The sequence below is a fragment of the Calonectris borealis genome, unplaced genomic scaffold, assembly GCF_964195595.1.
Source record: "Calonectris borealis unplaced genomic scaffold, bCalBor7.hap1.2 HAP1_SCAFFOLD_248, whole genome shotgun sequence".
NCBI classification, from domain to species: Eukaryota; Metazoa; Chordata; class Aves; order Procellariiformes; family Procellariidae; genus Calonectris; species Calonectris borealis.
Genome location: NW_027441632.1, coordinates 2,501 through 9,244, shown reverse-complemented (window position 1 = coordinate 9,244; position 6,744 = coordinate 2,501). Strand labels below are relative to the sequence as shown.

General features: G+C 46.0%; 1 long non-coding RNA gene across 2 annotated transcripts; it reads left to right on the top strand.

The window, feature by feature from the left end:
- Nucleotides 1-291: 291 nt before the first annotated feature.
- Nucleotides 292-5,233, top strand: LOC142077426 (uncharacterized). Of its 2 annotated transcripts, XR_012671811.1 has the most exons (4): nucleotides 292-968; nucleotides 3,026-3,089; nucleotides 3,471-3,644; nucleotides 4,570-5,233. It is a non-coding gene; the product is annotated as an uncharacterized LOC142077426 (long non-coding RNA). The 2 variants fall into 2 exon arrangements; XR_012671810.1 differs by lacking the exon at nucleotides 292-968 and having other exon boundaries at nucleotides 2,872-3,089.
- The last annotated feature ends 1,511 nt before the right edge of the window (nucleotides 5,234-6,744 follow it).

Below are 6,744 nucleotides of genomic sequence, written 5' to 3'. Positions count from 1 at the left end.
GAGCTGGGAGAAACATTGGCGTGTCCAAGGTCGCTGCAGGTGCTCCCCGTCAAACCCAGGGAAAAGGCAAATTTGCTGCTGGTGCAGAAAAGCTGATGAACAATTGCCGTGAACAGAGCGTGCCTACGTACCCTCGTTAGCGTAACTAACCCTGGGTAGTTACGAGTGTTTTCCTTTCAGGGAAAAGAATGAGCTTTCATCTGTGAAAAATTAAGAGCTGCCTGTGTCCTTCTTTAAGTTCAAGTGTTTCTCTTCTGTTTGTTCATACTGATTTTATGGGCAGGTTGGAAATAGCCTTTTATTTTTATAGGCATAACTCAATTTGTAGTACTACGTGGTGTCAGGAGAGTGAATTTTGGAGCACCCAGGTATCACTAGAAACGGAATGAATGAGACACGATGGAAACTGATATTTAAACTTGATTTTTACTTGATATTTTTTTTTTCCTGAGAGTGTTGACGGCACGTTGTCCTGTGGCTCAATCCACGTTCTGTTCAGTGGAGTCTTCAGTCTAGGACTTTTAAGGAAAAAAGTTGGTCCTTCCGAAAAAGGGCTAGTCATTCATAGGCTCGAGGCATAGACTTGGCGAGCCGCTTAAGTACGTGATCAGAATTAAAGCCAAATGTCGCTTCGTGTTGCTGCTGTTGGCCTTCACTTTCGTTAATTTCCCCGCTGCTCCGTCATGGTTGGGAGCTCTGAATCATCATTTTTTTCACTCCCTAACGCATTTTTCTCCCCAAGGAGAGGCTACGTTTAAAAGTTACTTAGTTTCCTCGCAAATGCATCGGTCAATAAAACGGAGTTACGATTATTAAAACCACACAAATGACACCGGTCTTACAGATCTGGACTATTTCTGAACACGTGTTCATCGCGTGCAGATGTCATCGGGATACGGATCACCTGCATTTCATGCTCTGATGAGACAATTTGCTGAGACAGGGACGAGCTCCAAAAGAAAAAAAAGGTACAACGTCAAGGTTTTGTTTTGTTGTTGGTTTTTGTGGGCTTTTTGTGTTTGTGTTATTTTTTGGTTTGTGTTTTTTTTTTTTTTTAAAAGAGTGCGATGTTGACTGGTGGCAGCCTGCAGAGCTCTCTTGCTGCCTGACCTCTCCTTTTCTTCCCTGTCACTCCTCTTTCGTGGCTGTAATTTTCACTCGGGTAGTTTTAGAAGAGCGATTTAGTTCCTCGCCTGTGTAGATGTGCTGGTAATACCTGGAAGGTAAATGCTTGAACCGGTAGCGAATAACTTGGCTACAAGTAGAATTTCTGAAGGAAGAACAACAACAGCAGGAAGCAAGTAGCGAGTTACCCCAAATTTGTGTGTGTCAAACACATCAAAGTTTTATTGCCAAACATTGTTTGGCAATGTGTTCCAAATGGCTCGTTTTGGTAAACTTAAATTTTCAGGAAGTTCAGGGTTGTGTGTGGAAAAACGTGCCGCTCTGTCTAGGTGTCCTGCTACGTAAATAGCATCAGTCAGTAGCACATCCAGCGGCAGGGCTGCTGTTCCCTGCTCTCGATATTGCCGTAGTAGTGTTGTGATATTTCGACCTAAGAGGCGGGTTTAGGAATGGAAGGAGAATGCCTGCGTTCTGCAAGGGCTACGAATGCCGACCCTTTTCTCTGCCTGCTGCTTTCCTGTGCGTGAGATGAAACTGTATTGTTTTTCTCCCTTGTTCCCGGTAGAAATATTTCTGAAGCTGTCGCTGCTGTGGGTTTGCAATGTGCGTTACTGCGTTTTTGTAGAGTTCTAGTTACGGATCGTTTCTGCCGCGGCAAAGTGTCAAGATACGGTTTTCAGTTTAAAGCTTCAGAAGCTGCATTCGCTGAAATCGGCGTAGGTGAAGCTGGTTGTTGTGGTTTAACCCGGCAGGCAGCTAAACACCACGCAGCTGCTCGCTTGCTCCCCCTGCCCCCAAAGTGGGGTGGGGGAGAGAATCGGAAAAAAAAGTGAAGTTCGTGGGGTGAGGTAAAGACAGTTTAATGGGACAGAACAGGAAGGGGAAACAATCGTAACGATAAAAGAATATACAAAATAAGCGACGCACAATGCGATTGCTCACCGCCCGCCGACTGATGCCCAGCCGGTCCCCGAGCGGCAGTCGCCGCCGCCCGGCCAACTCCCCCAGCTTATGTACTGAGCGTGACGTCATATGGTACGGACTGTCCCTTTGGCCGGTTTGGGTCATCTGTCCTGGCTAAGGTCCCTCCCAGCTTCTCGCTGGCAGGGCATGAGAAGCTGAAAAGTCCCCGACTAGCGTAAGCGCTACTTAGCCACAACTAAAACATCAGCGTGTTATCCATGTTTTTCTCGTCCTAAATCTAAAACACAGCGCTATACCAGTTACCGGGAAGAGAATTAACTCTATCCCAGCCGAAACCAGGACACTGGTCTTGCGCATGATCCCGCTGTGCTCGCAGGGGTGCTCAGTGGCTCCTCATCAAAACAGCGAGGTGTGTGTGGACGTCCGTAGGGTTGCGCTAGGGGTCTGGGGGCGTTATGTATTTTTGCTGTTGGAAGACGGAATAGAGCGTGTGCCTGTTAAATCTAACGATGGTCGAAGGTTGGGAGGGACCCTGAGCAGGTTTGGTGGCACAACTGCAGTTTTCAAAGATCTCGACCGTTTGGAGAAACGGCCTGGAAAAAAGGATTCCTCTTTTGCAGCGAGTTCGCGAGGACAGACGGGTTGCCGTACTCTTTAACAAAAATACTCAACTTGGGACGTATCGGGTGAGGAAATCGCGGCTCTACTTAGGCTTGAGAAAACGTACGTAGGTGTCTGTGCCTGTCACCTGCGCGTCTCTAGGCAAGTGAGTTCTAGCGAAACTAAAGCTGCCGATGAGCCAAAAGAAAAGGCACGGTTGTCTAAAACATGCATAAGCTCTAGTGGCCTGTCTCAACAACTGCACCAAAGATGATGCAAAATACTTTCTCCTCCACTCAGTTGTAGTCTTCACAGAAAAGGAAGCTTTGTGCTAAACGTTTTTTTTTGGTTTTTTTTTTGCCTTTCCTCTCAGCAGAATGTCAACTGCCGTGAAAGTACGAGACGGATGGAAAGGATCCATAGTGGTCTGCAAGTACAAGGTATGCCTGTGATATGTGTCTGCATTTTTCCTAAGGTGCTTGTAGCGTGGACTTTACAGTCAACACGAAGAATGTGGCAGCTCTCCTTCTATCTGATTTTTTAACATGAAATATTTTAACACAAATACTAAAAATAAAGGTCTGTTCTGGAGCGTGGTACGCCTATTCAAGGCTTGCTTTCCTTCGTCTATTTTCTCTTCCTGAAAGCAGAGTCTTCTGTTTCTGTGCGCTTGCTATTAAAGGGTGCTGTGAAAATAATGTTGGACTAGAAGAGGAAAGGAACCGTTTGTAAGAGTTCGGACGTTCGGGAGAAACAGGCTTTGTTTTCACGATAAAAGCTTTATGCTTTTTCAGTCAGTCAGTGTTTAAAATACCTTACAGGAGCACTCGAAAACCTTACTGAGATACTGGCATCTGTGCTAAAAGCAATCAAGGTCAAAGAAGAGGCGTGGACAACACGGGACAAATCGGCGTCGCTTCGGTGTGTTTTCCAGGCTTTCCCGAGAAGCGGTAGCAGCCTCGTAACTAGCGACAGAGAGTCCTGATGTGTTTTCGGTGAGTTACTGATTCTCTAATGTCCTTTTTCCTAACCTGCAGCGCGTAATTTTGACTTTTCACTCTCTCTGGAAAAAAAAAAGGAGTTAAATCGATTTCCTTGCAAGGACCCAAGCGCAGCACATCTTCCAATAGTCGATGTACGGCTGATCTTTGGTTCTCGGGTGTAACAGTCGAGAGATCGTAAAGACGCGTTCCTCCGCACGCTTGGGTACAGCCAACAGCGTTAGCAAACCTGCCAGTCCTTTTTGGTAGCCTGATGTATTGCAGCACCGGGGATTTGATATTCCCCACTGCCTGCCCCTCCCTCCCCCCCCACCCCCCCCCCCCCCAAAAAAAAGTAAAACCGTATGGGAGATCTCTTATCTCACTGATTTTTCTATCATAAATGAAATTTTAAAAAGAAAGTTAAAATTGTCTAATTTCCAAACTGACTTGCATTGTTTAAACTGCAGCTGCCAAATAGCTGTAGTGTATAATTTATTAGGTGTGCTTAAGCAGTTGGGTAGTTGCTCTAAACGTTTAAAAAGAGAGGCAACTGAACGTTAGGGGCTTTTTTCCCGATCTTTTGGCAGAGTGCTCTGAAGCACTTTATTTCTGTCTCGCTTTCGACGGCGCGTTTCCCCGGCAGTTCGGTAGCATCGGTCTCGGCGCAGCTGGCCAGGCGTCCCTCCTAGTCATGTCACACACGCAAAACCCCTGGTCAAACGATAGCTGTGTAGCTTGGAGGTAGATAATTTAACGGTATGAATTCACAGCTACGCAATTTCAATGAACGCAAAAGGAAAATCAAATATTTTTATAGTACGAGTGTTCTCATTGTACGTATGTAAGCGTGCGCACGCCTTTTTAGCATAAAATGAATTGCTGAGATTTGTTCTTTCTTTTTCATTTTACTCTTCAAAGTTTTACGCTTCACTTTCAGCTTTATCGGCCAAGCGAGCGAGATGCGCAGCAGCAGCAGCAGCGCAAGGGCTGGAGCTGCGGCGGTGGATCCGTGAGCGTAGTTGCTGATTACGGCGCGCCCTTGTCCTGCAGCCTCACGGGGTTATCTCCCGGCAGCGGTGCTGTAAGGAAGGGACGAGGCGTTTTCCGACACCAGCGAGAGCGTTTACTTCTCTGCGAAGAACGTGTTCAGAATCGTGTCAATTAGTCTTCACGCTGATTTTAAGCGTTCGAATCGCTCGAGCTTTTAAAGGCGGCGTTGTATTTCGAGCTGACCCGTTTGCCTGGCACCCTCCTTTAGCTCGACTGCTACCCTCTCCCTTGCCCTGACCGAATTCCTCTGCTGCCTTCGGTGCTGTTTTTTTAACGTGCTGAAATATCCGTTGGGATTTTTGTTTTTCAGATGCCGCGCTGTAAGCGTCCCGTGGTGCTCAGGAGAGACCCCCGGCCCAGGTTTGCCTGCCGGTCGTTGGGCGTGCTGAGGGTGAGGGGCCGGCTGGCAGCCTGCGGGACGGGGGCTGGGGGGGGCTGCAAGCGTTTGGGGGGGCCGCCCCTCCTTTATCTTTCTAGCAGAGCCCCCCTTTTTGGCGGGGGTGCATGCGTACATACGTAAACGGCATTATTAAAGTAACGAGCTGCCGGTTGGGGCCGTTTCCCTCGTTTTGTGTCTTTTTGGGGGGGTGAATAAAAAGGGGGGGTTGGGGGGCCTGGAGGGGTGATGATGTCATTTGGGGCACCCCAGCATCACCACGGGGGTGATGATGCCGTGGAGGAGCAGGTGAGTGGGGAATGGGGGGTCATGGGGGTCCGTGTCCCCCCCTCCCCCCCCCCCAAAGGGGGTCACAGCCCAAATTGCCTGAAAATTCATGGGGGGGGTTTCAAAAATTTTTAAAAACTGTAAATATATCTGTGAGGCCTCGAAATAGAAAAAAATCTCTCCTTGTTACATATATTGAAAAATAATATTAATTTATACGTACAAAAGGATTTCAAAATAAGGACCTATATCTGCCCTATTATATAAAGGATTTTAGAGTATAAAAAAATTCGAAAGATGTATATAGGGTTTTAAGATACAAAAATAACTCACGTCTCTATAAATCAAAAAATAAAGAACTTCCAAATGCAAAAAGGATGATACATTTTATACATGAAGGAATTTAAAATAGAAAAAGGTCTGAATAGATACCGCTATCTACACTTACTACGTGTTACATAGAGAGTCTACATAGACATTATATGTAATCTAAGAGATTATGTACAAGTGTAAATAGACATCTAAGTCTAAAACCTAAGTCTATAAAGATATAGGTGTAAATATATGTAAGTGTAAATAGAGAAGTCTATAAAGACATTTAAGTGTTCAAAATATGTAAGTCAACAGATCCATAGTCTGAGCAGGTATTATATATAAGAAGTGGGAAATAGGGGGGTATAAGTGAAACATAAATATATTCACTAAATATATATAGAGAGATATGTGTAAATACATTAAGTGTAAATGTCTCTGATAATAAGGTTTTTAAAATGCAAAGAAACCCTGTTTACAGAAAGGATTTTAAAATTACACACACACACACACACACACACACACACACACACACACCCCGCCCCGAAACACCTCTCTATTGAAGATACAAAAGCGCTTTCAAAAGCTGCCTCTTCCCTGTTCTCCTTTTCCGCCTGTTCCCATCCTGATTGGGGGCCAGTTCCCCCAACAGGGACTTTCCCCTGCAGGGCTGCGCACGCAGAGCGGGACCTGCCGCCATGGCCTAAAAATACCACAAAACCCCTAATTCGGGGCCTGCAAGGGGTGGGGAAAAAAAAGCCCGCAATTTTGGGGGAAAAATACCCAACTTGGAGCTCCCGGGAAAGCCAAATCCGCCTGGATTTGGGCAGCCGGAAAGCAAAAAAAACCCCATTTTCACGCACAAAACGAAAAAGCAAAAACCACCAATTTTTGTTGTGAAAAGGCGTTGAAAAACCTCCAAATGGTGGAATGTTTTGGAAAAGGAAAAAACCCCAATTTTGATATTATGGAAAAGCAAAAAACCCCCCGATTTGGGGAAGATTTGGGGTGAAACACCAGCCACTTGAGGGGCATCGCTCGTGGTTATCCAGCGAGGGTCAGTCATCGGGAACGGATTATCTGTTG